Consider the following 26,353-nt stretch of genomic DNA (forward strand, 5'->3'; position numbering starts at 1 on the left):
TTATGTACAGGTAGGTGCCATATGAAGGTCCAACAAGAGTGTGGCAGAAATGAATGAAAACAATATGAAAACTCTATCACTCTTTCGTCAAGTCTGAGGGCCGAGTCGCTTCTTGACGCGGTGGTGGCTTCATTTCAGATGGGCTAAAATAACTTGTACGATCGCCTACGACCATACCACGTAGAACACACCGTTCTCGTCCGATCACCGAAGTTAAGCTACGTTGGGCGTGGTTAGTACTTGGATGGGTGACCGCCTGGGAATACCACGTGTTGTAGGCTTCATTCATTTTATTTTTTTCTGACTTAAATAAGTCTCCAAACTGAGTTTGAGTCCGCGTGTGTCGCTCAAATATTGAAATTTTACTTGAGAAAATGTATTGCCAGAGTTGCACGACAAAATAGTCATATTTGGTCCATTTCTACGACCATACCAATTTTATTTTTTATACTTCCAACATGTATTCAATCCCATAATATCCAAAGCGTTGGATTTATTATGTACAGGTAGGTGCCATATGAAGGTCCAACAAGAGTGTGGCAGAAATGAATGAAAACAATATGAAAACTCTATCACTCTTTCGTCAAGTCTGAGGGCCGAGTCGCTTCTTGACGCGGTGGTGGCTTCATTTCAGATGGGCTAAAATAACTTGTACGATCGCCTACGACCATACCACGTAGAACACACCGGTTCTCGTCCGATCACCGAAGTTAAGCTACGTTGGGCGTGGTTAGTACTTGGATGGGTGACCGCCTGGGAATACCACGTGTTGTAGGCTTCATTCATTTTATTTTTTTCTGACTTAAATAAGTCTCCAAACTGAGTTTTGAGTCCGCGTGTGTCGCTCAAATATTGAAATTTTACTTGAGAAAATGTATTGCCAGAGTTGCACGACAAAATAGTCATATTTGGTCCATTTCTACGACCATACCAATTTTATTTTTATACTTCCAACATGTATTCAATCCATAATATCCAAAGCGTTGGATTTATTATGTACAGGTAGGTGCCATATGAAGGTCCAACAAGAGTGTGGCAGAAATGAATGAAAACAATATGAAAACTCTATCACTCTTTCGTCAAGTCTGAGGGCCGAGTCGCTTCTTGACGCGGTGGTGGCTTCATTTCAGATGGGCTAAAATAACTTGTACGATCGCCTACGACCATACCACGTAGAACACACCGGTTCTCGTCCGATCACCGAAGTTAAGCTACGTTGGGCGTGGTTAGTACTTGGATGGGTGACCGCCTGGGAATACCACGTGTTGTAGGCTTCATTCATTTTATTTTTTTCTGACTTAAATAAGTCTCCAAACTGAGTTTTGAGTCCGCGTGTGTCGCTCAAATATTGAAATTTTACTTGAGAAAATGTATTGCCAGAGTTGCACGACAAAATAGTCATATTTGGTCCATTTCTACGACCATACCAATTTTATTTTTTATACTTCCAACATGTATTCAATCCCATAATATCCAAAGCGTTGGATTTATTATGTACAGGTAGGTGCCATATGAAGGTCCAACAGAGTGTGGCAGAAATGAATGAAAACAATATGAAAACTCTATCACTCTTTCGTCAAGTCTGAGGGCCGAGTCGCTTCTTGACGCGGTGGTGGCTTCATTTCAGATGGGCTAAAATAACTTGTACGATCGCCTACGACCATACCACGTAGAACACACCGGTTCTCGTCCGATCACCGAAGTTAAGCTACGTTGGGCGTGGTTAGTACTTGGATGGGTGACCGCCTGGGAATACCACGTGTTGTAGGCTTCATTCATTTTATTTTTTTCTGACTTAAATAAGTCTCCAAACTGAGTTTTGAGTCCGCGTGTGTCGCTCAAATATTGAAATTTTACTTGAGAAAATGTATTGCCAGAGTTGCACGACAAAATAGTCATATTTGGTCCATTTCTACGACCATACCAATTTTATTTTTTATACTTCCAACATGTATTCAATCCCATAATATCCAAAGCGTTGGATTTATTATGTACAGGTAGGTGCCATATGAAGGTCCAACAAGAGTGTGGCAGAAATGAATGAAAACAATATGAAAACTCTATCACTCTTTCGTCAAGTCTGAGGGCCGAGTCGCTTCTTGACGCGGTGGTGGCTTCATTTCAGATGGGCTAAAATAACTTGTACGATCGCCTACGACCATACCACGTAGAACACACCGGTTCTCGTCCGATCACCGAAGTTAAGCTACGTTGGGCGTGGTTAGTACTTGGATGGGTGACCGCCTGGGAATACCACGTGTTGTAGGCTTCATTCATTTTATTTTTTTCTGACTTAAATAAGTCTCCAAACTGAGTTTTGAGTCCGCGTGTGTCGCTCAAATATTGAAATTTTACTTGAGAAAATGTATTGCCAGAGTTGCACGACAAAATAGTCATATTTGGTCCATTTCTACGACCATACCAATTTTATTTTTTATACTTCCAACATGTATTCAATCCCATAATATCCAAAGCGTTGGATTTATTATGTACAGGTAGGTGCCATATGAAGGTCCAACAAGAGTGTGGCAGAAATGAATGAAAACAATATGAAAACTCTATCACTCTTTCGTCAAGTCTGAGGGCCGAGTCGCTTCTTGACGCGGTGGTGGCTTCATTTCAGATGGGCTAAAATAACTTGTACGATCGCCTACGACCATACCACGTAGAACACACCGGTTCTCGTCCGATCACCGAAGTTAAGCTACGTTGGGCGTGGTTAGTACTTGGATGGGTGACCGCCTGGGAATACCACGTGTTGTAGGCTTCATTCATTTTATTTTTTTCTGACTTAAATAAGTCTCCAAACTGAGTTTTGAGTCCGCGTGTGTCGCTCAAATATTGAAATTTTACTTGAGAAAATGTATTGCCAGAGTTGCACGACAAAATAGTCATATTTGGTCCATTTCTACGACATACCAATTTTATTTTTTATACTTCCAACATGTATTCAATCCCATAATATCCAAAGCGTTGGATTTATTATGTACAGGTAGGTGCCATATGAAGGTCCAACAAGAGTGTGGCAGAAATGAATGAAAACAATATGAAAACTCTATCACTCTTTCGTCAAGTCTGAGGGCCGAGTCGCTTCTTGACGCGGTGGTGGCTTCATTTCAGATGGGCTAAAATAACTTGTACGATCGCCTACGACCATACCACGTAGAACACACCGGTTCTCGTCCGATCACCGAAGTTAAGCTACGTTGGGCGTGGTTAGTACTTGGATGGGTGACCGCCTGGGAATACCACGTGTTGTAGGCTTCATTCATTTTATTTTTTTCTGACTTAAATAAGTCTCCAAACTGAGTTTTGAGTCCGCGTGTGTCGCTCAAATATTGAAATTTTACTTGAGAAAATGTATTGCCAGAGTTGCACGACAAAATAGTCATATTTGGTCCATTTCTACGACCATACCAATTTTATTTTTTATACTTCCAACATGTATTCAATCCCATAATATCCAAAGCGTTGGATTTATTATGTACAGGTAGGTGCCATATGAAGGTCCAACAAGAGTGTGGCAGAAATGAATGAAAACAATATGAAAACTCTATCACTCTTTCGTCAAGTCTGAGGGCCGAGTCGCTTCTTGACGCGGTGGTGGCTTCATTTCAGATGGGCTAAAATAACTTGTACGATCGCCTACGACCATACCACGTAGAACACACCGGTTCTCGTCCGATCACCGAAGTTAAGCTACGTTGGGCGTGGTTAGTACTTGGATGGGTGACCGCCTGGGAATACCACGTGTTGTAGGCTTCATTCATTTTATTTTTTTCTGACTTAAATAAGTCTCCAAACTGAGTTTTGAGTCCGCGTGTGTCGCTCAAATATTGAAATTTTACTTGAGAAAATGTATTGCCAGAGTTGCACGACAAAATAGTCATATTTGGTCCATTTCTACGACCATACCAATTTTATTTTTATACTTCCAACATGTATTCAATCCCATAATATCCAAAGCGTTGGATTTATTATGTACAGGTAGGTGCCATATGAAGGTCCAACAAGAGTGTGGCAGAAATGAATGAAAACAATATGAAAACTCTATCACTCTTTCGTCAAGTCTGAGGGCCGAGTCGCTTCTTGACGCGGTGGTGGCTTCATTTCAGATGGGCTAAAATAACTTGTACGATCGCCTACGACCATACCACGTAGAACACACGGTTCTCGTCCGATCACCGAAGTTAAGCTACGTTGGGCGTGGTTAGTACTTGGATGGGTGACCGCCTGGGAATACCACGTGTTGTAGGCTTCATTCATTTTATTTTTTTCTGACTTAAATAAGTCTCCAAACTGAGTTTTGAGTCCGCGTGTGTCGCTCAAATATTGAAATTTTACTTGAGAAAATGTATTGCCAGAGTTGCACGACAAAATAGTCATATTTGGTCCATTTCTACGACCATACCAATTTTATTTTTTATACTTCCAACATGTATTCAATCCCATAATATCCAAAGCGTTGGATTTATTATGTACAGGTAGGTGCCATATGAAGGTCCAACAAGAGTGTGGCAGAAATGAATGAAAACAATATGAAAACTCTATCACTCTTTCGTCAAGTCTGAGGGCCGAGTCGCTTCTTGACGCGGTGGTGGCTTCATTTCAGATGGGCTAAAATAACTTGTACGATCGCCTACGACCATACCACGTAGAACACACCGGTTCTCGTCCGATCACCGAAGTTAAGCTACGTTGGGCGTGGTTAGTACTTGGATGGGTGACCGCCTGGGAATACCACGTGTTGTAGGCTTCATTCATTTTATTTTTTCTGACTTAAATAAGTCTCCAAACTGAGTTTTGAGTCCGCGTGTGTCGCTCAAATATTGAAATTTTACTTGAGAAAATGTATTGCCAGAGTTGCACGACAAAATAGTCATATTTGGTCCATTTCTACGACCATACCAATTTTATTTTTATACTTCCAACATGTATTCAATCCCATAATATCCAAAGCGTTGGATTTATTATGTACAGGTAGGTGCCATATGAAGGTCCAACAAGAGTGTGGCAGAAATGAATGAAAACAATATGAAAACTCTATCACTCTTTCGTCAAGTCTGAGGGCCGAGTCGCTTCTTGACGCGGTGGTGGCTTCATTTCAGATGGGCTAAAATAACTTGTACGATCGCCTACGACCATACCACGTAGAACACACCGGTTCTCGTCCGATCACCGAAGTTAAGCTACGTTGGGCGTGGTTAGTACTTGGATGGGTGACCGCCTGGGAATACCACGTGTTGTAGGCTTCATTCATTTTATTTTTTTCTGACTTAAATAAGTCTCCAAACTGAGTTTTGAGTCCGCGTGTGTCGCTCAAATATTGAAATTTTACTTGAGAAAATGTATTGCCAGAGTTGCACGACAAAATAGTCATATTTGGTCCATTTCTACGACCATACCAATTTTATTTTTATACTTCCAACATGTATTCAATCCCATAATATCCAAAGCGTTGGATTTATTATGTACAGGTAGGTGCCATATGAAGGTCCAACAAGAGTGTGGCAGAAATGAATGAAAACAATATGAAAACTCTATCACTCTTTCGTCAAGTCTGAGGGCCGAGTCGCTTCTTGACGCGGTGGTGGCTTCATTTCAGATGGGCTAAATAACTTGTACGATCGCCTACGACCATACCACGTAGAACACACCGGTTCTCGTCCGATCACCGAAGTTAAGCTACGTTGGGCGTGGTTAGTACTTGGATGGGTGACCGCCTGGGAATACCACGTGTTGTAGGCTTCATTCATTTTATTTTTTTCTGACTTAAATAAGTCTCCAAACTGAGTTTTGAGTCCGCGTGTGTCGCTCAAATATTGAAATTTTACTTGAGAAAATGTATTGCCAGAGTTGCACGACAAAATAGTCATATTTGGTCCATTTCTACGACCATACCAATTTTATTTTTTATACTTCCAACATGTATTCAATCCCATAATATCCAAAGCGTTGGATTTATTATGTACAGGTAGGTGCCATATGAAGGTCCAACAAGAGTGTGGCAGAAATGAATGAAAACAATATGAAAACTCTATCACTCTTTCGTCAAGTCTGAGGGCCGAGTCGCTTCTTGACGCGGTGGTGGCTTCATTTCAGATGGCTAAAATAACTTGTACGATCGCCTACGACCATACCACGTAGAACACACCGGTTCTCGTCCGATCACCGAAGTTAAGCTACGTTGGGCGTGGTTAGTACTTGGATGGGTGACCGCCTGGGAATACCACGTGTTGTAGGCTTCATTCATTTTATTTTTTCTGACTTAAATAAGTCTCCAAACTGAGTTTTGAGTCCGCGTGTGTCGCTCAAATATGAAATTTTACTTGAGAAAATGTATTGCCAGAGTTGCACGACAAAATAGTCATATTTGGTCCATTTCTACGACCATACCAATTTTATTTTTTATACTTCCAACATGTATTCAATCCCATAATATCCAAAGCGTTGGATTTATTATGTACAGGTAGGTGCCATATGAAGGTCCAACAAGAGTGTGGCAGAAATGAATGAAAACAATATGAAAACTCTATCACTCTTTCGTCAAGTCTGAGGGCCGAGTCGCTTCTTGACGCGGTGGTGGCTTCATTTCAGATGGGCTAAAATAACTTGTACGATCGCCTACGACCATACCACGTAGACACACCGGTTCTCGTCCGATCACCGAAGTTAAGCTACGTTGGGCGTGGTTAGTACTTGGATGGGTGACCGCCTGGGAATACCACGTGTTGTAGGCTTCATTCATTTATTTTTTTCTGACTTAAATAAGTCTCCAAACTGAGTTTTGAGTCCGCGTGTGTCGCTCAAATATTGAAATTTTACTTGAGAAAATGTATTGCCAGAGTTGCACGACAAAATAGTCATATTTGGTCCATTTCTACGACCATACCAATTTTATTTTTTATACTTCCAACATGTATTCAATCCCATAATATCCAAAGCGTTGGATTTATTATGTACAGGTAGGTGCCATATGAAGGTCCAACAAGAGTGTGGCAGAAATGAATGAAAACAATATGAAAACTCTATCACTCTTTCGTCAAGTCTGAGGGCGAGTCGCTTCTTGACGCGGTGGTGGCTTCATTTCAGATGGGCTAAAATAACTTGTACGATCGCCTACGACCATACCACGTAGAACACACCGGTTCTCGTCCGATCACCGAAGTTAAGCTACGTTGGGCGTGGTTAGTACTTGGATGGGTGACCGCCTGGGAATACCACGTGTTGTAGGCTTCATTCATTTTATTTTTTTCTGACTTAAATAAGTCTCCAAACTGAGTTTTGAGTCCGCGTGTGTCGCTCAAATATTGAAATTTTACTTGAGAAAATGTATTGCCAGAGTTGCACGACAAAATAGTCATATTTGGTCCATTTCTACGACCATACCAATTTTATTTTTTATACTTCCAACATGTATTCAATCCCATAATATCCAAAGCGTTGGATTTATTATGTACAGGTAGGTGCCATATGAAGGTCCAACAAGAGTGTGGCAGAAATGAATGAAAACAATATGAAAACTCTATCACTCTTTCGTCAAGTCTGAGGGCCGAGTCGCTTCTTGACGCGGTGGTGGCTTCATTTCAGATGGGCTAAAATAACTTGTACGATCGCCTACGACCATACCACGTAGAACACACCGGTTCTCGTCCGATCACCGAAGTTAAGCTACGTTGGCGTGGTTAGTACTTGGATGGGTGACCGCCTGGGAATACCACGTGTTGTAGGCTTCATTCATTTTATTTTTTTCTGACTTAATAAGTCTCCAAACTGAGTTTTGAGTCCGCGTGTGTCGCTCAAATATTGAATTTTACTTGAGAAAATGTATTGCCAGAGTTGCACGACAAAATAGTCATATTTGGTCCATTTCTACGACCATACCAATTTTATTTTTTATACTTCCAACATGTATTCAATCCCATAATATCCAAAGCGTTGGATTTATTATGTACAGGTAGGTGCCATATGAAGGTCCAACAAGAGTGTGGCAGAAATGAATGAAAACAATATGAAAACTCTATCACTCTTTCGTCAAGTCTGAGGGCCGAGTCGCTTCTTGACGCGGTGGTGGCTTCATTTCAGATGGGCTAAAATAACTTGTACGATCGCCTACGACCATACCACGTAGAACACACCGGTTCTCGTCCGATCACCGAAGTTAAGCTACGTTGGGCGTGGTTAGTACTTGGATGGGTGACCGCCTGGGAATACCACGTGTTGTAGGCTTCATTCATTTTATTTTTTTCTGACTTAAATAAGTCTCCAAACTGAGTTTTGAGTCCGCGTGTGTCGCTCAAATATTGAAATTTACTTGAGAAAATGTATTGCCAGAGTTGCACGACAAAATAGTCATATTTGGTCCATTTCTACGACCATACCAATTTTATTTTTTATACTTCCAACATGTATTCAATCCCATAATATCCAAAGCGTTGGATTTATTATGTACAGGTAGGTGCCATATGAAGGTCCAACAAGAGTGTGGCAGAAATGAATGAAAACAATATGAAAACTCTATCACTCTTTCGTCAAGTCTGAGGGCCGAGTCGCTTCTTGACGCGGTGGTGGCTTCATTTCAGATGGGCTAAAATAACTTGTACGATCGCCTACGACCATACCACGTAGAACACACCGGTTCTCGTCCGATCACCGAAGTTAAGCTACGTTGGGCGTGGTTAGTACTTGGATGGGTGACCGCCTGGGAATACCACGTGTTGTAGGCTTCATTCATTTTATTTTTTCTGACTTAATAAGTCTCCAAACTGAGTTTTGAGTCCGCGTGTGTCGCTCAAATATTGAAATTTTACTTGAGAAAATGTATTGCCAGAGTTGCACGACAAAATAGTCATATTTGGTCCATTTCTACGACCATACCAATTTTATTTTTTATACTTCCAACATGTATTCAATCCCATAATATCCAAAGCGTTGGATTTATTATGTACAGGTAGGTGCCATATGAAGGTCCAACAAGAGTGTGGCAGAAATGAATGAAAACAATATGAAAACTCTATCACTCTTTCGTCAAGTCTGAGGGCCGAGTCGCTTCTTGACGCGGTGGTGGCTTCATTTCAGATGGGCTAAAATAACTTGTACGATCGCCTACGACCATACCACGTAGAACACACCGGTTCTCGTCCGATCACCGAAGTTAAGCTACGTTGGGCGTGGTTAGTACTTGGATGGGTGACCGCCTGGGAATACCACGTGTTGTAGGCTTCATTCATTTTATTTTTTTCTGACTTAAATAAGTCTCCAAACTGAGTTTTGAGTCCGCGTGTGTCGCTCAAATATTGAAATTTTACTTGAGAAAATGTATTGCCAGAGTTGCACGACAAAATAGTCATATTTGGTCCATTTCTACGACCATACCAATTTTATTTTTTATACTTCCAACATGTATTCAATCCCATAATATCCAAAGCGTTGGATTTATTATGTACAGGTAGGTGCCATATGAAGGTCCAACAAGAGTGTGGCAGAAATGAATGAAAACAATATGAAAACTCTATCACTCTTTCGTCAAGTCTGAGGGCCGAGTCGCTTCTTGACGCGGTGGTGGCTTCATTTCAGATGGGCTAAAATAACTTGTACGATCGCCTACGACCATACCACGTAGAACACACCGGTTCTCGTCCGATCACCGAAGTTAAGCTACGTTGGGCGTGGTTAGTACTTGGATGGGTGACCGCCTGGGAATACCACGTGTTGTAGGCTTCATTCATTTTATTTTTTCTGACTTAATAAGTCTCCAAACTGAGTTTTGAGTCCGCGTGTGTCGCTCAAATATTGAAATTTTACTTGAGAAAATGTATTGCCAGAGTTGCACGACAAAATAGTCATATTTGGTCCATTTCTACGACCATACCAATTTTATTTTTATACTTCCAACATGTATTCAATCCCATAATATCCAAAGCGTTGGATTTATTATGTACAGGTAGGTGCCATATGAAGGTCCAACAAGAGTGTGGCAGAAATGAATGAAAACAATATGAAAACTCTATCACTCTTTCGTCAAGTCTGAGGGCCGAGTCGCTTCTTGACGCGGTGGTGGCTTCATTTCAGATGGGCTAAAATAACTTGTACGATCGCCTACGACCATACCACGTAGAACACACCGGTTCTCGTCCGATCACCGAAGTTAAGCTACGTTGGGCGTGGTTAGTACTTGGATGGGTGACCGCCTGGGAATACCACGTGTTGTAGGCTTCATTCATTTTATTTTTTTCTGACTTAAATAAGTCTCCAAACTGAGTTTTGAGTCCGCGTGTGTCGCTCAAATATTGAAATTTTACTTGAGAAAATGTATTGCCAGAGTTGCACGACAAAATAGTCATATTTGGTCCATTTCTACGACCATACCAATTTTATTTTTTATACTTCCAACATGTATTCAATCCCATAATATCCAAAGCGTTGGATTTATTATGTACAGGTAGGTGCCATATGAAGGTCCAACAAGAGTGTGGCAGAAATGAATGAAAACAATATGAAAACTCTATCACTCTTTCGTCAAGTCTGAGGGCCGAGTCGCTTCTTGACGCGGTGGTGGCTTCATTTCAGATGGGCTAAAATAACTTGTACGATCGCCTACGACCATACCACGTAGAACACACCGGTTCTCGTCCGATCACCGAAGTTAAGCTACGTTGGGCGTGGTTAGTACTTGGATGGGAATACCACGTGTTGTAGGCTTCATTCATTTTATTTTTTTCTGACTTAAATAAGTCTCCAAACTGAGTTTTGAGTCCGCGTGTGTCGCTCAAATATTGAAATTTTACTTGAGAAAATGTATTGCCAGAGTTGCACGACAAAATAGTCATATTTGGTCCATTTCTACGACCATACCAATTTTATTTTTATACTTCCAACATGTATTCAATCCCATAATATCCAAAGCGTTGGATTTATTATGTACAGGTAGGTGCCATATGAAGGTCCAACAAGAGTGTGGCAGAAATGAATGAAAACAATATGAAAACTCTATCACTCTTTCGTCAAGTCTGAGGGCCGAGTCGCTTCTTGACGCGGTGGTGGCTTCATTTCAGATGGGCTAAAATAACTTGTACGATCGCCTACGACCATACCACGTAGAACACACCGGTTCTCGTCCGATCACCGAAGTTAAGCTACGTTGGGCGTGGTTAGTACTTGGATGGGTGACCGCCTGGGAATACCACGTGTTGTAGGCTTCATTCATTTTATTTTTTCTGACTTAAATAAGTCTCCAAACTGAGTTTTGAGTCCGCGTGTGTCGCTCAAATATGAAATTTTACTTGAGAAAATGTATTGCCAGAGTTGCACGACAAAATAGTCATATTTGGTCCATTTCTACGACCATACCAATTTTATTTTTTATACTTCCAACATGTATTCAATCCCATAATATCCAAAGCGTTGGATTTATTATGTACAGGTAGGTGCCATATGAAGGTCCAACAAGAGTGTGGCAGAAATGAATGAAAACAATATGAAAACTCTATCACTCTTTCGTCAAGTCTGAGGGCCGAGTCGCTTCTTGACGCGGTGGTGGCTTCATTTCAGATGGGCTAAAATAACTTGTACGATCGCCTACGACCATACCACGTAGAACACACCGGTTCTCGTCCGATCACCGAAGTTAAGCTACGTTGGGCGTGGTTAGTACTTGGATGGGTGACCGCCTGGGAATACCAGTGTTGTAGGCTTCATTCATTTATTTTTTTCTGACTTAAATAAGTCTCCAAACTGAGTTTTGAGTCCGCGTGTGTCGCTCAAATATTGAAATTTTACTTGAGAAAATGTATTGCCAGAGTTGCACGACAAAATAGTCATATTTGGTCCATTTCTACGACCATACCAATTTTATTTTTTATACTTCCAACATGTATTCAATCCCATAATATCCAAAGCGTTGGATTTATTATGTACAGGTAGGTGCCATATGAAGGTCCAACAAGAGTGTGGCAGAAATGAATGAAAACAATATGAAAACTCTATCACTCTTTCGTCAAGTCTGAGGGCCGAGTCGCTTCTTGACGCGGTGGTGGCTTCATTTCAGATGGGCTAAAATAACTTGTACGATCGCCTACGACCATACCACGTAGAACACACCGGTTCTCGTCCGATCACCGAAGTTAAGCTACGTTGGGCGTGGTTAGTACTTGGATGGGTGACCGCCTGGGAATACCACGTGTTGTAGGCTTCATTCATTTTATTTTTTTCTGACTTAAATAAGTCTCCAAACTGAGTTTTGAGTCCGCGTGTGTCGCTCAAATATTGAAATTTTACTTGAGAAAATGTATTGCCAGAGTTGCACGACAAAATAGTCATATTTGGTCCATTTCTACGACCATACCAATTTTATTTTTTATACTTCCAACATGTATTCAATCCCATAATATCCAAAGCGTTGGATTTATTATGTACAGGTAGGTGCCATATGAAGGTCCAACAAGAGTGTGGCAGAAATGAATGAAAACAATATGAAAACTCTATCACTCTTTCGTCAAGTCTGAGGGCCGAGTCGCTTCTTGACGCGGTGGTGGCTTCATTTCAGATGGGCTAAAATAACTTGTACGATCGCCTACGACCATACCACGTAGAACACACCGGTTCTCGTCCGATCACCGAAGTTAAGCTACGTTGGGCGTGGTTAGTACTTGGATGGGTGACCGCCTGGGAATACCACGTGTTGTAGGCTTCATTCATTTTATTTTTTTCTGACTTAAATAAGTCTCCAAACTGAGTTTTGAGTCCGCGTGTGTCGCTCAAATATTGAAATTTTACTTGAGAAAATGTATTGCCAGAGTTGCACGACAAAATAGTCATATTTGGTCCATTTCTACGACCATACCAATTTTATTTTTTATACTTCCAACATGTATTCAATCCCATAATATCCAAAGCGTTGGATTTATATGTACAGGTAGGTGCCATATGAAGGTCCAACAAGAGTGTGGCAGAAATGAATGAAAACAATATGAAAACTCTATCACTCTTTCGTCAAGTCTGAGGGCCGAGTCGCTTCTTGACGCGGTGGTGGCTTCATTTCAGATGGGCTAAAATAACTTGTACGATCGCCTACGACCATACCACGTAGAACACACCGGTTCTCGTCCGATCACCGAAGTTAAGCTACGTTGGGCGTGGTTAGTACTTGGATGGGTGACCGCCTGGGAATACCACGTGTTGTAGGCTTCATTCATTTATTTTTTCTGACTTAAATAAGTCTCCAAACTGAGTTTTGAGTCCGCGTGTGTCGCTCAAAAATATTGAAATTTACTTGAGAAAATGTATTGCCAGAGTTGCACGACAAAATAGTCATATTTGGTCCATTTCTACGACCATACCAATTTTATTTTTATACTTCCAACATGTATTCAATCCCATAATATCCAAAGCGTTGGATTTATTATGTACAGGTAGGTGCCATATGAAGGTCCAACAAGAGTGTGGCAGAAATGAATGAAAACAATATGAAAACTCTATCACTCTTTCGTCAAGTCTGAGGGCCGAGTCGCTTCTTGACGCGGTGGTGGCTTCATTTCAGATGGGCTAAAAATAACTTGTACGATCGCCTACGACCATACCACGTAGAACACACCGGTTCTCGTCCGATCACCGAAGTTAAGCTACGTTGGGCGTGGTTAGTACTTGGATGGGTGACCGCCTGGGAATACCACGTGTTGTAGGCTTCATTCATTTTATTTTTTCTGACTTAAATAAGTCTCCAAACTGAGTTTTGAGTCCGCGTGTGTCGCTCAAATATTGAAATTTTACTTGAGAAAATGTATTGCCAGAGTTGCACGACAAAATAGTCATATTTGGTCCATTTCTACGACCATACCAATTTTATTTTTTATACTTCCAACATGTATTCAATCCCATAATATCCAAAGCGTTGGATTTATTATGTACAGGTAGGTGCCATATGAAGGTCCAACAAGAGTGTGGCAGAAATGAATGAAAACAATATGAAAACTCTATCACTCTTTCGTCAAGTCTGAGGGCCGAGTCGCTTCTTGACGCGGTGGTGGCTTCATTTCAGATGGGCTAAAATAACTTGTACGATCGCCTACGACCATACCACGTAGAACACACCGGTTCTCGTCCGATCACCGAAGTTAAGCTACGTTGGGCGTGGTTAGTACTTGGATGGGTGACCGCCTGGGAATACCACGTGTTGTAGGCTTCATTCATTTATTTTTTTCTGACTTAAATAAGTCTCCAAACTGAGTTTTGAGTCCGCGTGTGTCGCTCAAATATTGAAATTTTACTTGAGAAAATGTATTGCCAGAGTTGCACGACAAAATAGTCATATTTGGTCCATTTCTACGACCATACCAATTTTATTTTTATACTTCCAACATGTATTCAATCCCATAATATCCAAAGCGTTGGATTTATTATGTACAGGTAGGTGCCATATGAAGGTCCAACAAGAGTGTGGCAGAAATGAATGAAAACAATATGAAAACTCTATCACTCTTTCGTCAAGTCTGAGGGCCGAGTCGCTTCTTGACGCGGTGGTGGCTTCATTTCAGATGGGCTAAAATAACTTGTACGATCGCCTACGACCATACCACGTAGAACACACCGGTTCTCGTCCGATCACCGAAGTTAAGCTACGTTGGCGTGGTTAGTACTTGGATGGGTGACCGCCTGGGAATACCACGTGTTGTAGGCTTCATTCATTTTATTTTTTCTGACTTAAATAAGTCTCCAAACTGAGTTTTGAGTCCGCGTGTGTCGCTCAATATTGAAATTTTACTTGAGAAAATGTATTGCCAGAGTTGCACGACAAAATAGTCATATTTGGTCCATTTCTACGACCATACCAATTTTATTTTTTATACTTCCAACATGTATTCAATCCCATAATATCCAAAGCGTTGGATTTATATGTACAGGTAGGTGCCATATGAAGGTCCAACAAGAGTGTGGCAGAAATGAATGAAAAACAATATGAAAACTCTATCACTCTTTCGTCAAGTCTGAGGGCCGAGTCGCTTCTTGACGCGGTGGTGGCTTCATTTCAGATGGGCTAAAATAACTTGTACGATCGCCTACGACCATACCACGTAGAACACACCGGTTCTCGTCCGATCACCGAAGTTAAGCTACGTTGGGCGTGGTTAGTACTTGGATGGGTGACCGCCTGGGAATACCACGTGTTGTAGGCTTCATTCATTTTATTTTTTTCTGACTTAAATAAGTCTCCAAACTGAGTTTTGAGTCCGCGTGTGTCGCTCAAATATTGAAATTTACTTGAGAAAATGTATTGCCAGAGTTGCACGACAAAATAGTCATATTTGGTCCATTTCTACGACCATACCAATTTTATTTTTTATACTCCAACATGTATTCAATCCCATAATATCCAAAGCGTTGGATTTATTATGTACAGGTAGGTGCCATATGAAGGTCCAACAAGAGTGTGGCAGAAATGAATGAAAACAATATGAAAACTCTATCACTCTTTCGTCAAGTCTGAGGGCCGAGTCGCTTCTTGACGCGGTGGTGGCTTCATTTCAGATGGGCTAAAATAACTTGTACGATCGCCTACGACCATACCACGTAGAACACACCGGTTCTCGTCCGATCACCGAAGTTAAGCTACGTTGGGCGTGGTTAGTACTTGGATGGGTGACCGCCTGGGAATACCACGTGTTGTAGGCTTCATTCATTTTATTTTTTCTGACTTAAATAAGTCTCCAAACTGAGTTTTGAGTCCGCGTGTGTCGCTCAAATATTGAAATTTTACTTGAGAAAATGTATTGCCAGAGTTGCACGACAAAATAGTCATATTTGGTCCATTTCTACGACCATACCAATTTTATTTTTTATACTTCCAACATGTATTCAATCCCATAATATCCAAAGCGTTGGATTTATTATGTACAGGTAGGTGCCATATGAAGGTCCAACAAGAGTGTGGCAGAAATGAATGAAAACAATATGAAAACTCTATCACTCTTTCGTCAAGTCTGAGGGCCGAGTCGCTTCTTGACGCGGTGGTGGCTTCATTTCAGATGGGCTAAAATAACTTGTACGATCGCCTACGACCATACCACGTAGAACACACCGGTTCTCGTCCGATCACCGAAGTTAAGCTACGTTGGGCGTGGTTAGTACTTGGATGGGTGACCGCCTGGGAATACCACGTGTTGTAGGCTTCATTCATTTTATTTTTTTCTGACTTAAATAAGTCTCCAAACTGAGTTTGAGTCCGCGTGTGTCGCTCAAATATTGAAATTTTACTTGAGAAAATGTATTGCCAGAGTTGCACGACAAAATAGTCATATTTGGTCCATTTCTACGACCATACCAATTTTATTTTTTATACTTCCAACATGTATTCAATCCCATAATATCCAAAGCGTTGGATTTATTATGTACAGGTAGGTGCCATATGAAGGTCCAACAAGAGTGTGGCAGAAATGAATGAAAACAATATGAAAACTCTATCACTCTTTCGTCAAGTCTGAGGGCCGAGTCGCTTCTTGACGCGGTGGTGGCTTCATTTCAGATGGGCTAAAATAACTTGTACGATCGCCTACGACCATACCACGTAGAACACACCGGTTCTCGTCCGATCACCGAAGTTAAGCTACGTTGGGCGTGGTTAGTACTTGGATGGGTGACCGCCTGGGAATACCACGTGTTGTAGGCTTCATTCATTTATTTTTTTCTGACTTAAATAAGTCTCCAAACTGAGTTTTGAGTCCGCGTGTGTCGCTCAAATATTGAAATTTTACTTGAGAAAATGTATTGCCAGAGTTGCACGACAAAATAGTCATATTTGGTCCATTTCTACGACCATACCAATTTATTTTTTATACTTCCAACATGTATTCAATCCCATAATATCCAAGCGTTGGATTTATTATGTACAGGTAGGTGCCATATGAAGGTCCAACAAGAGTGTGGCAGAAATGAATGAAAACAATATGAAAACTCTATCACTCTTTCGTCAAGTCTGAGGGCCGAGTCGCTTCTTGACGCGGTGGTGGCTTCATTTCAGATGGGCTAAAATAACTTGTACGATCGCCTACGACCATACCACGTAGAACACACCGGTTCTCGTCCGATCACCGAAGTTAAGCTACGTTGGCGTGGTTAGTACTTGGATGGGTGACCGCCTGGGAATACCACGTGTTGTAGGCTTCATTCATTTTATTTTTTTCTGACTTAAATAAGTCTCCAAACTGAGTTTTGAGTCCGCGTGTGTCGCTCAAATATTGAAATTTTACTTGAGAAAATGTATTGCCAGAGTTGCACGACAAAATAGTCATATTTGGTCCATTTCTACGACCATACCAATTTTATTTTTATACTTCCAACATGTATTCAATCCCATAATATCCAAAGCGTTGGATTTATTATGTACAGGTAGGTGCCATATGAAGGTCCAACAAGAGTGTGGCAGAAATGAATGAAAACAATATGAAAACTCTATCACTCTTTCGTCAAGTCTGAGGGCCGAGTCGCTTCTTGACGCGGTGGTGGCTTCATTTCAGATGGGCTAAAAATAACTTGTACGATCGCCTACGACCATACCACGTAGAACACACCGGTTCTCGTCCGATCACCGAAGTTAGCTACGTTGGGCGTGGTTAGTACTTGGATGGGTGACCGCCTGGGAATACCACGTGTTGTAGGCTTCATCATTTTTATTTTTTCTGACTTAAATAAGTCTCCAAACTGAGTTTTGAGTCCGCGTGTGTCGCTCAATATTGAAATTTTACTTGAGAAAATGTATTGCCAGAGTTGCACGACAAAATAGTCATATTTGGTCCATTTCTACGACCATACCAATTTTATTTTTATACTTCCAACATGTATTCAATCCCATAATATCCAAAGCGTTGGATTTATTATGTACAGGTAGGTGCCATATGAAGGTCCAACAAGAGTGTGGCAGAAATGAATGAAAACAATATGAAAACTCTATCACTCTTTCGTCAAGTCTGAGGGCCGAGTCGCTTCTTGACGCGGTGGTGGCTTCATTTCAGATGGGCTAAAATAACTTGTACGATCGCCTACGACCATACCACGTAGAACACACCGGTTCTCGTCCGATCACCGAAGTTAAGCTACGTTGGCGTGGTTAGTACTTGGATGGGTGACCGCCTGGGAATACCACGTGTTGTAGGCTTCATTCATTTTATTTTTTTCTGACTTAAATAAGTCTCCAAACTGAGTTTTGAGTCCGCGTGTGTCGCTCAAATATTGAAATTTTACTTGAGAAAATGTATTGCCAGAGTTGCACGACAAAATAGTCATATTTGGTCCATTTCTACGACCATACCAATTTTATTTTTTATACTTCCAACATGTATTCAATCCCATAATATCCAAAGCGTTGGATTTATTATGTACAGGTAGGTGCCATATGAAGGTCCAACAAGAGTGTGGCAGAAATGAATGAAAACAATATGAAAACTCTATCACTCTTTCGTCAAGTCTGAGGCCGAGTCGCTTCTTGACGCGGTGGTGGCTTCATTTCAGATGGGCTAAAATAACTTGTACGATCGCCTACGACCATACCACGTAGAACACACCGGTTCTCGTCCGATCACCGAAGTTAAGCTACGTTGGGCGTGGTTAGTACTTGGATGGGTGACCGCCTGGGAATACCACGTGTTGTAGGCTTCATTCATTTTATTTTTTTCTGACTTAAATAAGTCTCCAAACTGAGTTTTGAGTCCGCGTGTGTCGCTCAAATATTGAAATTTTACTTGAGAAAATGTATTGCCAGAGTTGCACGACAAAATAGTCATATTTGGTCCATTTCTACGACCATACCAATTTTATTTTTTATACTTCCAACATGTATTCAATCCCATAATATCCAAAGCGTTGGATTTATTATGTACAGGTAGGTGCCATATGAAGGTCCAACAAGAGTGTGGCAGAAATGAATGAAAACAATATGAAAACTCTATCACTCTTTCGTCAAGTCTGAGGGCCGAGTCGCTTCTTGACGCGGTGGTGGCTTCATTTCAGATGGGCTAAAATAACTTGTACGATCGCCTACGACCATACCACGTAGAACACACCGGTTCTCGTCCGATCACCGAAGTTAAGCTACGTTGGGCGTGGTTAGTACTTGGATGGGTGACCGCCTGGGAATACCACGTGTTGTAGGCTTCATTCATTTATTTTTTTCTGACTTAAATAAGTCTCCAAACTGAGTTTTGAGTCCGCGTGTGTCGCTCAATATTGAAATTTTACTTGAGAAAATGTATTGCCAGAGTTGCACGACAAAATAGTCATATTTGGTCCATTTCTACGACCATACCAATTTTATTTTTATACTTCCAACATGTATTCAATCCCATAATATCCAAAGCGTTGGATTTATTATGTACAGGTAGGTGCCATATGAAGGTCCAACAAGAGTGTGGCAGAAATGAATGAAAACAATATGAAAACTCTATCACTCTTTCGTCAAGTCTGAGGGCGAGTCGCTTCTTGACGCGGTGGTGGCTTCATTTCAGATGGGCTAAAATAACTTGTACGATCGCCTACGACCATACCACGTAGAACACACCGGTTCTCGTCCGATCACCGAAGTTAAGCTACGTTGGGCGTGGTTAGTACTTGGATGGGTGACCGCCTGGGAATACCACGTGTTGTAGGCTTCATTCATTTTATTTTTTTCTGACTTAAATAAGTCTCCAAACTGAGTTTTGAGTCCGCGTGTGTCGCTCAAATATTGAAATTTTACTTGAGAAAATGTATTGCCAGAGTTGCACGACAAAATAGTCATATTTGGTCCATTTCTACGACCATACCAATTTTATTTTTTATACTTCCAACATGTATTCAATCCCATAATATCCAAAGCGTTGGATTTATTATGTACAGGTAGGTGCCATATGAAGGTCCAACAAGAGTGTGGCAGAAATGAATGAAAACAATATGAAAACTCTATCACTCTTCGTCAAGTCTGAGGGCCGAGTCGCTTCTTGACGCGGTGGTGGCTTCATTTCAGATGGGCTAAAATAACTTGTACGATCGCCTACGACCATACCACGTAGAACACACCGGTTCTCGTCCGATCACCGAAGTTAAGCTACGTTGGGCGTGGTTAGTACTTGGATGGGTGACCGCCTGGGAATACCACGTGTTGTAGGCTTCATTCATTTTATTTTTTTCTGACTTAAATAAGTCTCCAAACTGAGTTTTGAGTCCGCGTGTGTCGCTCAAATATTGAAATTTTACTTGAGAAAATGTATTGCCAGAGTTGCACGACAAAATAGTCATATTTGGTCCATTTCTACGACCATACCAATTTTATTTTTTATACTTCCAACATGTATTCAATCCCATAATATCCAAAGCGTTGGATTTATTATGTACAGGTAGGTGCCATATGAAGGTCCAACAAGAGTGTGGCAGAAATGAATGAAAACAATATGAAAACTCTATCACTCTTTCGTCAAGTCTGAGGGCCGAGTCGCTTCTTGACGCGGTGGTGGCTTCATTTCAGATGGGCTAAAATAACTTGTACGATCGCCTACGACCATACCACGTAGAACACACCGTTCTCGTCCGATCACCGAAGTTAAGCTACGTTGGGCGTGGTTAGTACTTGGATGGGTGACCGCCTGGGAATACCACGTGTTGTAGGCTTCATTCATTTTATTTTTTTCTGACTTAAATAAGTCTCCAAACTGAGTTTTGAGTCCGCGTGTGTCGCTCAAATATTGAAATTTTACTTGAGAAAATGTATTGCCAGAGTTGCACGACAAAATAGTCATATTTGGTCCATTTCTACGACCATACCAATTTTATTTTTTATACTTCCAACATGTATTCAATCCCATAATATCCAAAGCGTTGGATTTATTATGTACAGGTAGGTGCCATATGAAGGTCCAACAAGAGTGTGGCAGAAATGAATGAAAACAATATGAAAACTCTATCACTCTTTCGTCAAGTCTGAGGGCCGAGTCGCTTCTTGACGCGGTGGTGGCTTCATTTCAGATGGGCTAAAATAACTTGTACGATCGCCTACGACCATACCACGTAGAACACACCGGTTCTCGTCCGATCACCGAAGTTAAGCTACGTTGGGCGTGGTTAGTACTTGGATGGGTGACCGCCTGGGAATACCACGTGTTGTAGGCTTCATTCATTTTATTTTTTTCTGACTTAAATAAGTCTCCAAACTGAGTTTTGAGTCCGCGTGTGTCGCTCAAATTTGAAATTTTACTTGAGAAATGTATTGCCAGAGTTGCACGACAAAATAGTCATATTTGGTCCATTTCTACGACCATACCAATTTATTTTTTATACTTCCAACATGTATTCAATCCATAATATCCAAAGCGTTGGATTTATTATGTACAGGTAGGTGCCATATGAAGGTCCAACAAGAGTGTGGCAGAAATGAATGAAAACAATATGAAAACTCTATCACTCTTTCGTCAAGTCTGAGGGCCGAGTCGCTTCTTGACGCGGTGGTGGCTTCATTTCAGATGGGCTAAAATAACTTGTACGATCGCCTACGACCATACCACGTAGAACACACCGTTCTCGTCCGATCACCGAAGTTAAGCTACGTTGGGCGTGGTTAGTACTTGGATGGGTGACCGCCTGGGAATACCACGTGTTGTAGGCTTCATTCATTTTTTTTTTTCTGACTTAAATAAGTCTCCAAACTGAGTTTTGAGTCCGCGTGTGTCGCTCAAATATTGAAATTTTACTTGAGAAATGTATTGCCAGAGTTGCACGACAAAATAGTCATATTTGGTCCATTTCTACGACCATACCAATTTTATTTTTTATACTTCCAACATGTATTCAATCCCATAATATCCAAAGCGTTGGATTTATTATGTACAGGTAGGTGCCATATGAAGGTCCAACAAGAGTGTGGCAGAAATGAATGAAACAATATGAAAACTCTATCACTCTTTCGTCAAGTCTGAGGGCCGAGTCGCTTCTTGACGCGGTGGTGGCTTCATTTCAGATGGCTAAAATAACTTGTACGATCGCCTACGACCATACCACGTAGAACACACCGGTTCTCGTCCGATCACCGAAGTTAAGCTACGTTGGGCGTGGTTAGTACTTGGATGGGTGACCGCCTGGGAATACCACGTGTTGTAGGCTTCATTCATTTTATTTTTTTCTGACTTAAATAAGTCTCCAACTGAGTTTTGAGTCCGCGTGTGTCGCTCAAATATTGAAATTTTACTTGAGAAAATGTATTGCCAGAGTTGCACGACAAAATAGTCATATTTGGTCCATTTCTACGACCATACCAATTTATTTTTTATACTTCCAACATGTATTCAATCCCATAATATCCAAAGCGTTGGATTTATTATGTACAGGTAGGTGCCATATGAAGGTCCAACAAGAGTGTGGCAGAAATGAATGAAAACAATATGAAAACTCTATCACTCTTTCGTCAAGTCTGAGGGCCGAGTCGCTTCTTGACGCGGTGGTGGCTTCATTTCAGATGGGCTAAAATAACTTGTACGATCGCCTACGACCATACCACGTAGAACACACCGGTTCTCGTCCGATCACCGAAGTTAAGCTACGTTGGGCGTGGTTAGTACTTGGATGGGTGACCGCCTGGGAATACCACGTGTTGTAGGCTTCATTCATTTTATTTTTTCTGACTTAAATAAGTCTCCAAACTGAGTTTTGAGTCCGCGTGTGTCGCTCAAATATTGAAATTTTACTTGAGAAAATGTATTGCCAGAGTTGCACGACAAAATAGTCATATTTGGTCCATTTCTACGACCATACCAATTTTATTTTTTATACTTCCAACATGTATTCAATCCCATAATATCCAAGCGTTGGATTTATTATGTACAGGTAGGTGCCATATGAAGGTCCAACAAGAGTGTGGCAGAAATGAATGAAAACAATATGAAAACTCTATCACTCTTTCGTCAAGTCTGAGGGCCGAGTCGCTTCTTGACGCGGTGGTGGCTTCATTCAGATGGGCTAAAATAACTTGTACGATCGCCTACGACCATACCACGTAGAACACACCGGTTCTCGTCCGATCACCGAAGTTAAGCTACGTTGGGCGTGGTTAGTACTTGGATGGGTGACCGCCTGGGAATACCACGTGTTGTAGGCTTCATTCATTTTATTTTTTTCTGACTTAAATAAGTCTCCAAACTGAGTTTTGAGTCCGCGTGTGTCGCTCAAATATTGAAATTTTACTTGAGAAAATGTATTGCCAGAGTTGCACGACAAAATAGTCATATTTGGTCCATTTCTACGACCATACCAATTTTATTTTTTATACTTCCAACATGTATTCAATCCCATAATATCCAAAGCGTTGGATTTATTATGTACAGGTAGGTGCCATATGAAGGTCCAACAAGAGTGTGGCAGAAATGAATGAAAACAATATGAAAACTCTATCACTCTTTCGTCAAGTCTGAGGGCCGAGTCGCTTCTTGACGCGGTGGTGGCTTCATTTCAGATGGGCTAAAATAACTTGTACGATCGCCTACGACCATACCACGTAGAACACACCGGTTCTCGTCCGATCACCGAAGTTAAGCTACGTTGGGCGTGGTTAGTACTTGATGGGTGACCGCCTGGGAATACCACGTGTTGTAGGCTTCATTCATTTTATTTTTTTCTGACTTAAATAAGTCTCCAAACTGAGTTTTGAGTCCGCGTGTGTCGCTCAAATATTGAAATTTTACTGAGAAAATGTATTGCCAGAGTTGCACGACAAAATAGTCATATTTGGTCCATTTCTACGACCATACCAATTTTATTTTTTATACTTCCAACATGTATTCAATCCCATAATATCCAAAGCGTTGGATTTATTATGTACAGGTAGGTGCCATATGAAGGTCCAACAAGAGTGTGGCAGAAATGAATGAAAACAATATGAAAACTCTATCACTCTTTCGTCAAGTCTGAGGGCCGAGTCGCTTCTTGACGCGGTGGTGGCTTCATTTCAGATGGGCTAAAATAACTTGTACGATCGCCTACGACCATACCACGTAGAACACACCGGTTCTCGTCCGATCACCGAAGTTAAGCTACGTTGGGCGTGGTTAGTACTTGGATGGGTGACCGCCTGGGAATACCACGTGTTGTAGGCTTCATTCATTTTATTTTTTTCTGACTTAAATAAGTCTCCAAACTGAGTTTTGAGTCCGCGTGTGTCGCTCAAATATTGAAATTTTACTTGAGAAAATGTATTGCCAGAGTTGCACGACAAAATAGTCATATTTGGTCCATTTCTACGACCATACCAATTTTATTTTTTATACTTCCAACATGTATTCAATCCCATAATATCCAAAGCGTTGGATTTATTATGTACAGGTAGGTGCCATATGAAGGTCCAACAAGAGTGTGGCAGAAATGAATGAAAACAATATGAAAACTCTATCACTCTTTCGTCAAGTCTGAGGGCCCGAGTCGCTTCTTGACGCGGTGGTGGCTTCATTTCAGATGGGCTAAAATAACTTGTACGATCGCCTACGACCATACCACGTAGAACACACCGGTTCTCGTCCGATCACCGAAGTTAAGCTACGTTGGGCGTGGTTAGTACTTGGATGGGTGACCGCCTGGGAATACCACGTGTTGTAGGCTTCATTCATTTTATTTTTTTCTGACTTAAATAAGTCTCCAAACTGAGTTTTGAGTCCGCGTGTGTCGCTCAAATATTGAAATTTTACTTGAGAAAATGTATTGCCAGAGTTGCACGACAAAATAGTCATATTTGGTCCATTTCTACGACCATACCAATTTTATTTTTTATACTTCCAACATGTATTCAATCCCATAATATCCAAAGCGTTGGATTTATTATGTACAGGTAGGTGCCATATGAAGGTCCAACAAGAGTGTGGCAGAAATGAATGAAAACAATATGAAAACTCTATCACTCTTTCGTCAAGTCTGAGGGCCGAGTCGCTTCTTGACGCGGTGGTGGCTTCATTTCAGATGGGCTAAAATAACTTGTACGATCGCCTACGACCATACCACGTAGAACACACCGGTTCTCGTCCGATCACCGAAGTTAAGCTACGTTGGGCGTGGTTAGTACTTGGATGGGTGACCGCCTGGGAATACCACGTGTTGTAGGCTTCATTCATTTTATTTTTTTCTGACTTAAATAAGTCTCCAAACTGAGTTTTGAGTCCGCGTGTGTCGCTCAAATATTGAAATTTTACTTGAGAAAATGTATTGCCAGAGTTGCACGACAAAATAGTCATATTTGGTCCATTTCTACGACCATACCAATTTTATTTTTTATACTTCCAACATGTATTCAATCCCATAATATCCAAAGCGTTGGATTTATTATGTACAGGTAGGTGCCATATGAAGGTCCAACAAGAGTGTGGCAGAAATGAATGAAAACAATATGAAAACTCTATCACTCTTTCGTCAAGTCTGAGGGCCGAGTCGCTTCTTGACGCGGTGGTGGCTTCATTTCAGATGGGCTAAAATAACTTGTACGATCGCCTACGACCATACCACGTAGAACACACCGGTTCTCGTCCGATCACCGAAGTTAAGCTACGTTGGGCGTGGTTAGTACTTGGATGGGTGACCGCCTGGGAATACCACGTGTTGTAGGCTTCATTCATTTTATTTTTTTCTGACTTAAATAAGTCTCCAAACTGAGTTTTGAGTCCGCGTGTGTCGCTCAAATATTGAAATTTTACTTGAGAAAATGTATTGCCAGAGTTGCACGACAAAATAGTCATATTTGGTCCATTTCTACGACCATCCAATTTTATTTTTTATACTTCCAACATGTATTCAATCCCATAATATCCAAAGCGTTGGATTTATTATGTACAGGTAGGTTGCCATATGAAGGTCCAACAAGAGTGTGGCAGAAATGAATGAAAACAATATGAAAACTCTATCACTCTTTCGTCAAGTCTGAGGGCCGAGTCGCTTCTTGACGCGGTGGTGGCTTCATTTCAGATGGGCTAAAATAACTTGTACGATCGCCTACGACCATACCACGTAGAACACACCGGTTCTCGTCCGATCACCGAAGTTAAGCTACGTTGGGCGTGGTTAGTACTTGGATGGGTGACCGCCTGGGAATACCACGTGTTGTAGGCTTCATTCATTTTATTTTTTTCTGACTTAAATAAGTCTCCAAACTGAGTTTTGAGTCCGCGTGTGTCGCTCAAATATTGAAATTTTACTTGAGAAAATGTATTGCCAGAGTTGCACGACAAAATAGTCATATTGGTCCATTTCTACGACCATACCAATTTTATTTTTTATACTTCCAACATGTATTCAATCCCATAATATCCAAAGCGTTGGATTTATTATGTACAGGTAGGTGCCATATGAAGGTCCAACAAGAGTGTGGCAG

At 41.2% G+C, this 26,353-nt stretch overlaps 52 non-coding genes and 1 pseudogene across 52 annotated transcripts; all 53 read left to right on the top strand.

Annotated features, from left to right (window-relative positions):
- Positions 1 to 163: 163 nt before the first annotated feature.
- Positions 164 to 281, top strand: LOC139146785 (5S ribosomal RNA). Its single transcript, XR_011555514.1, has one exon. It is a non-coding gene; the product is annotated as a 5S ribosomal RNA (ribosomal RNA).
- Positions 282 to 659: 378 nt separating this feature from the next.
- On the top strand, positions 660 to 778 carry LOC139146483 (5S ribosomal RNA). Its single transcript, XR_011555231.1, has one exon. It is a non-coding gene; the product is annotated as a 5S ribosomal RNA (ribosomal RNA).
- A 377-nt stretch (positions 779 to 1,155) lies between these two features.
- On the top strand, positions 1,156 to 1,274 carry LOC139146495 (5S ribosomal RNA). Its single transcript, XR_011555243.1, has one exon. It is a non-coding gene; the product is annotated as a 5S ribosomal RNA (ribosomal RNA).
- Positions 1,275 to 1,652: 378 nt separating this feature from the next.
- On the top strand, positions 1,653 to 1,771 carry LOC139146508 (5S ribosomal RNA). Its single transcript, XR_011555254.1, has one exon. It is a non-coding gene; the product is annotated as a 5S ribosomal RNA (ribosomal RNA).
- Positions 1,772 to 2,150: 379 nt separating this feature from the next.
- On the top strand, positions 2,151 to 2,269 carry LOC139146521 (5S ribosomal RNA). The gene has a single exon (XR_011555267.1). It is a non-coding gene; the product is annotated as a 5S ribosomal RNA (ribosomal RNA).
- A 379-nt stretch (positions 2,270 to 2,648) lies between these two features.
- On the top strand, positions 2,649 to 2,767 carry LOC139146533 (5S ribosomal RNA). The gene has a single exon (XR_011555280.1). It is a non-coding gene; the product is annotated as a 5S ribosomal RNA (ribosomal RNA).
- A 378-nt stretch (positions 2,768 to 3,145) lies between these two features.
- On the top strand, positions 3,146 to 3,264 carry LOC139146545 (5S ribosomal RNA). Its single transcript, XR_011555292.1, has one exon. It is a non-coding gene; the product is annotated as a 5S ribosomal RNA (ribosomal RNA).
- Positions 3,265 to 3,643: 379 nt separating this feature from the next.
- On the top strand, positions 3,644 to 3,762 carry LOC139146557 (5S ribosomal RNA). Its single transcript, XR_011555304.1, has one exon. It is a non-coding gene; the product is annotated as a 5S ribosomal RNA (ribosomal RNA).
- Positions 3,763 to 4,140: 378 nt separating this feature from the next.
- LOC139146467 (5S ribosomal RNA) lies at positions 4,141 to 4,258 on the top strand. Its single transcript, XR_011555216.1, has one exon. It is a non-coding gene; the product is annotated as a 5S ribosomal RNA (ribosomal RNA).
- Positions 4,259 to 4,637: 379 nt separating this feature from the next.
- Positions 4,638 to 4,756, top strand: LOC139146569 (5S ribosomal RNA). The gene has a single exon (XR_011555316.1). It is a non-coding gene; the product is annotated as a 5S ribosomal RNA (ribosomal RNA).
- Positions 4,757 to 5,133: 377 nt separating this feature from the next.
- LOC139146581 (5S ribosomal RNA) lies at positions 5,134 to 5,252 on the top strand. Its single transcript, XR_011555327.1, has one exon. It is a non-coding gene; the product is annotated as a 5S ribosomal RNA (ribosomal RNA).
- Positions 5,253 to 5,629: 377 nt separating this feature from the next.
- LOC139146594 (5S ribosomal RNA) lies at positions 5,630 to 5,748 on the top strand. Its single transcript, XR_011555338.1, has one exon. It is a non-coding gene; the product is annotated as a 5S ribosomal RNA (ribosomal RNA).
- Positions 5,749 to 6,126: 378 nt separating this feature from the next.
- Positions 6,127 to 6,245, top strand: LOC139146606 (5S ribosomal RNA). Its single transcript, XR_011555349.1, has one exon. It is a non-coding gene; the product is annotated as a 5S ribosomal RNA (ribosomal RNA).
- A 377-nt stretch (positions 6,246 to 6,622) lies between these two features.
- Positions 6,623 to 6,740, top strand: LOC139146459 (5S ribosomal RNA). Its single transcript, XR_011555208.1, has one exon. It is a non-coding gene; the product is annotated as a 5S ribosomal RNA (ribosomal RNA).
- Positions 6,741 to 7,117: 377 nt separating this feature from the next.
- Positions 7,118 to 7,236, top strand: LOC139146618 (5S ribosomal RNA). Its single transcript, XR_011555360.1, has one exon. It is a non-coding gene; the product is annotated as a 5S ribosomal RNA (ribosomal RNA).
- Positions 7,237 to 7,615: 379 nt separating this feature from the next.
- Positions 7,616 to 7,733, top strand: LOC139146776 (5S ribosomal RNA). The gene has a single exon (XR_011555506.1). It is a non-coding gene; the product is annotated as a 5S ribosomal RNA (ribosomal RNA).
- Positions 7,734 to 8,110: 377 nt separating this feature from the next.
- LOC139146630 (5S ribosomal RNA) lies at positions 8,111 to 8,229 on the top strand. Its single transcript, XR_011555371.1, has one exon. It is a non-coding gene; the product is annotated as a 5S ribosomal RNA (ribosomal RNA).
- Positions 8,230 to 8,607: 378 nt separating this feature from the next.
- Positions 8,608 to 8,726, top strand: LOC139146643 (5S ribosomal RNA). The gene has a single exon (XR_011555383.1). It is a non-coding gene; the product is annotated as a 5S ribosomal RNA (ribosomal RNA).
- A 377-nt stretch (positions 8,727 to 9,103) lies between these two features.
- LOC139146655 (5S ribosomal RNA) lies at positions 9,104 to 9,222 on the top strand. Its single transcript, XR_011555394.1, has one exon. It is a non-coding gene; the product is annotated as a 5S ribosomal RNA (ribosomal RNA).
- A 379-nt stretch (positions 9,223 to 9,601) lies between these two features.
- LOC139146667 (5S ribosomal RNA) lies at positions 9,602 to 9,720 on the top strand. Its single transcript, XR_011555405.1, has one exon. It is a non-coding gene; the product is annotated as a 5S ribosomal RNA (ribosomal RNA).
- Positions 9,721 to 10,096: 376 nt separating this feature from the next.
- LOC139146680 (5S ribosomal RNA) lies at positions 10,097 to 10,215 on the top strand. Its single transcript, XR_011555416.1, has one exon. It is a non-coding gene; the product is annotated as a 5S ribosomal RNA (ribosomal RNA).
- Positions 10,216 to 10,594: 379 nt separating this feature from the next.
- Positions 10,595 to 10,701, top strand: LOC139146879 (5S ribosomal RNA; annotated as a pseudogene).
- A 378-nt stretch (positions 10,702 to 11,079) lies between these two features.
- LOC139146692 (5S ribosomal RNA) lies at positions 11,080 to 11,198 on the top strand. The gene has a single exon (XR_011555427.1). It is a non-coding gene; the product is annotated as a 5S ribosomal RNA (ribosomal RNA).
- A 377-nt stretch (positions 11,199 to 11,575) lies between these two features.
- Positions 11,576 to 11,693, top strand: LOC139146473 (5S ribosomal RNA). Its single transcript, XR_011555221.1, has one exon. It is a non-coding gene; the product is annotated as a 5S ribosomal RNA (ribosomal RNA).
- A 378-nt stretch (positions 11,694 to 12,071) lies between these two features.
- On the top strand, positions 12,072 to 12,190 carry LOC139146705 (5S ribosomal RNA). Its single transcript, XR_011555438.1, has one exon. It is a non-coding gene; the product is annotated as a 5S ribosomal RNA (ribosomal RNA).
- A 379-nt stretch (positions 12,191 to 12,569) lies between these two features.
- Positions 12,570 to 12,688, top strand: LOC139146716 (5S ribosomal RNA). The gene has a single exon (XR_011555449.1). It is a non-coding gene; the product is annotated as a 5S ribosomal RNA (ribosomal RNA).
- Positions 12,689 to 13,066: 378 nt separating this feature from the next.
- LOC139146728 (5S ribosomal RNA) lies at positions 13,067 to 13,185 on the top strand. The gene has a single exon (XR_011555460.1). It is a non-coding gene; the product is annotated as a 5S ribosomal RNA (ribosomal RNA).
- A 378-nt stretch (positions 13,186 to 13,563) lies between these two features.
- LOC139146740 (5S ribosomal RNA) lies at positions 13,564 to 13,682 on the top strand. The gene has a single exon (XR_011555471.1). It is a non-coding gene; the product is annotated as a 5S ribosomal RNA (ribosomal RNA).
- A 378-nt stretch (positions 13,683 to 14,060) lies between these two features.
- Positions 14,061 to 14,179, top strand: LOC139146751 (5S ribosomal RNA). Its single transcript, XR_011555482.1, has one exon. It is a non-coding gene; the product is annotated as a 5S ribosomal RNA (ribosomal RNA).
- Positions 14,180 to 14,556: 377 nt separating this feature from the next.
- LOC139146777 (5S ribosomal RNA) lies at positions 14,557 to 14,674 on the top strand. Its single transcript, XR_011555507.1, has one exon. It is a non-coding gene; the product is annotated as a 5S ribosomal RNA (ribosomal RNA).
- A 377-nt stretch (positions 14,675 to 15,051) lies between these two features.
- LOC139146764 (5S ribosomal RNA) lies at positions 15,052 to 15,170 on the top strand. The gene has a single exon (XR_011555494.1). It is a non-coding gene; the product is annotated as a 5S ribosomal RNA (ribosomal RNA).
- A 377-nt stretch (positions 15,171 to 15,547) lies between these two features.
- Positions 15,548 to 15,666, top strand: LOC139146775 (5S ribosomal RNA). The gene has a single exon (XR_011555505.1). It is a non-coding gene; the product is annotated as a 5S ribosomal RNA (ribosomal RNA).
- A 378-nt stretch (positions 15,667 to 16,044) lies between these two features.
- Positions 16,045 to 16,163, top strand: LOC139146787 (5S ribosomal RNA). Its single transcript, XR_011555516.1, has one exon. It is a non-coding gene; the product is annotated as a 5S ribosomal RNA (ribosomal RNA).
- Positions 16,164 to 16,541: 378 nt separating this feature from the next.
- On the top strand, positions 16,542 to 16,660 carry LOC139146799 (5S ribosomal RNA). Its single transcript, XR_011555527.1, has one exon. It is a non-coding gene; the product is annotated as a 5S ribosomal RNA (ribosomal RNA).
- A 376-nt stretch (positions 16,661 to 17,036) lies between these two features.
- LOC139146779 (5S ribosomal RNA) lies at positions 17,037 to 17,154 on the top strand. The gene has a single exon (XR_011555508.1). It is a non-coding gene; the product is annotated as a 5S ribosomal RNA (ribosomal RNA).
- Positions 17,155 to 17,533: 379 nt separating this feature from the next.
- Positions 17,534 to 17,651, top strand: LOC139146783 (5S ribosomal RNA). The gene has a single exon (XR_011555512.1). It is a non-coding gene; the product is annotated as a 5S ribosomal RNA (ribosomal RNA).
- A 376-nt stretch (positions 17,652 to 18,027) lies between these two features.
- Positions 18,028 to 18,145, top strand: LOC139146780 (5S ribosomal RNA). Its single transcript, XR_011555509.1, has one exon. It is a non-coding gene; the product is annotated as a 5S ribosomal RNA (ribosomal RNA).
- Positions 18,146 to 18,523: 378 nt separating this feature from the next.
- LOC139146810 (5S ribosomal RNA) lies at positions 18,524 to 18,642 on the top strand. Its single transcript, XR_011555538.1, has one exon. It is a non-coding gene; the product is annotated as a 5S ribosomal RNA (ribosomal RNA).
- A 379-nt stretch (positions 18,643 to 19,021) lies between these two features.
- LOC139146822 (5S ribosomal RNA) lies at positions 19,022 to 19,140 on the top strand. Its single transcript, XR_011555549.1, has one exon. It is a non-coding gene; the product is annotated as a 5S ribosomal RNA (ribosomal RNA).
- Positions 19,141 to 19,515: 375 nt separating this feature from the next.
- Positions 19,516 to 19,634, top strand: LOC139146834 (5S ribosomal RNA). The gene has a single exon (XR_011555560.1). It is a non-coding gene; the product is annotated as a 5S ribosomal RNA (ribosomal RNA).
- Positions 19,635 to 20,012: 378 nt separating this feature from the next.
- On the top strand, positions 20,013 to 20,131 carry LOC139146846 (5S ribosomal RNA). The gene has a single exon (XR_011555572.1). It is a non-coding gene; the product is annotated as a 5S ribosomal RNA (ribosomal RNA).
- Positions 20,132 to 20,510: 379 nt separating this feature from the next.
- Positions 20,511 to 20,628, top strand: LOC139146786 (5S ribosomal RNA). The gene has a single exon (XR_011555515.1). It is a non-coding gene; the product is annotated as a 5S ribosomal RNA (ribosomal RNA).
- Positions 20,629 to 21,007: 379 nt separating this feature from the next.
- Positions 21,008 to 21,126, top strand: LOC139146858 (5S ribosomal RNA). The gene has a single exon (XR_011555583.1). It is a non-coding gene; the product is annotated as a 5S ribosomal RNA (ribosomal RNA).
- Positions 21,127 to 21,501: 375 nt separating this feature from the next.
- On the top strand, positions 21,502 to 21,619 carry LOC139146788 (5S ribosomal RNA). Its single transcript, XR_011555517.1, has one exon. It is a non-coding gene; the product is annotated as a 5S ribosomal RNA (ribosomal RNA).
- A 375-nt stretch (positions 21,620 to 21,994) lies between these two features.
- Positions 21,995 to 22,113, top strand: LOC139146870 (5S ribosomal RNA). The gene has a single exon (XR_011555594.1). It is a non-coding gene; the product is annotated as a 5S ribosomal RNA (ribosomal RNA).
- Positions 22,114 to 22,490: 377 nt separating this feature from the next.
- Positions 22,491 to 22,609, top strand: LOC139146883 (5S ribosomal RNA). Its single transcript, XR_011555601.1, has one exon. It is a non-coding gene; the product is annotated as a 5S ribosomal RNA (ribosomal RNA).
- A 376-nt stretch (positions 22,610 to 22,985) lies between these two features.
- On the top strand, positions 22,986 to 23,104 carry LOC139146895 (5S ribosomal RNA). Its single transcript, XR_011555603.1, has one exon. It is a non-coding gene; the product is annotated as a 5S ribosomal RNA (ribosomal RNA).
- Positions 23,105 to 23,483: 379 nt separating this feature from the next.
- On the top strand, positions 23,484 to 23,601 carry LOC139146455 (5S ribosomal RNA). The gene has a single exon (XR_011555204.1). It is a non-coding gene; the product is annotated as a 5S ribosomal RNA (ribosomal RNA).
- A 378-nt stretch (positions 23,602 to 23,979) lies between these two features.
- LOC139146903 (5S ribosomal RNA) lies at positions 23,980 to 24,098 on the top strand. Its single transcript, XR_011555609.1, has one exon. It is a non-coding gene; the product is annotated as a 5S ribosomal RNA (ribosomal RNA).
- Positions 24,099 to 24,478: 380 nt separating this feature from the next.
- LOC139146906 (5S ribosomal RNA) lies at positions 24,479 to 24,597 on the top strand. The gene has a single exon (XR_011555612.1). It is a non-coding gene; the product is annotated as a 5S ribosomal RNA (ribosomal RNA).
- Positions 24,598 to 24,976: 379 nt separating this feature from the next.
- LOC139146907 (5S ribosomal RNA) lies at positions 24,977 to 25,095 on the top strand. Its single transcript, XR_011555613.1, has one exon. It is a non-coding gene; the product is annotated as a 5S ribosomal RNA (ribosomal RNA).
- Positions 25,096 to 25,474: 379 nt separating this feature from the next.
- LOC139146394 (5S ribosomal RNA) lies at positions 25,475 to 25,593 on the top strand. The gene has a single exon (XR_011555147.1). It is a non-coding gene; the product is annotated as a 5S ribosomal RNA (ribosomal RNA).
- Positions 25,594 to 25,972: 379 nt separating this feature from the next.
- LOC139146395 (5S ribosomal RNA) lies at positions 25,973 to 26,091 on the top strand. The gene has a single exon (XR_011555148.1). It is a non-coding gene; the product is annotated as a 5S ribosomal RNA (ribosomal RNA).
- Positions 26,092 to 26,353: the final 262 nt, after the last annotated feature.

The sequence above is a fragment of the Ptychodera flava genome, chromosome 12 (genome assembly GCF_041260155.1).
Source record: "Ptychodera flava strain L36383 chromosome 12, AS_Pfla_20210202, whole genome shotgun sequence".
NCBI lineage: Eukaryota > Metazoa > Hemichordata > Enteropneusta > Ptychoderidae > Ptychodera > Ptychodera flava.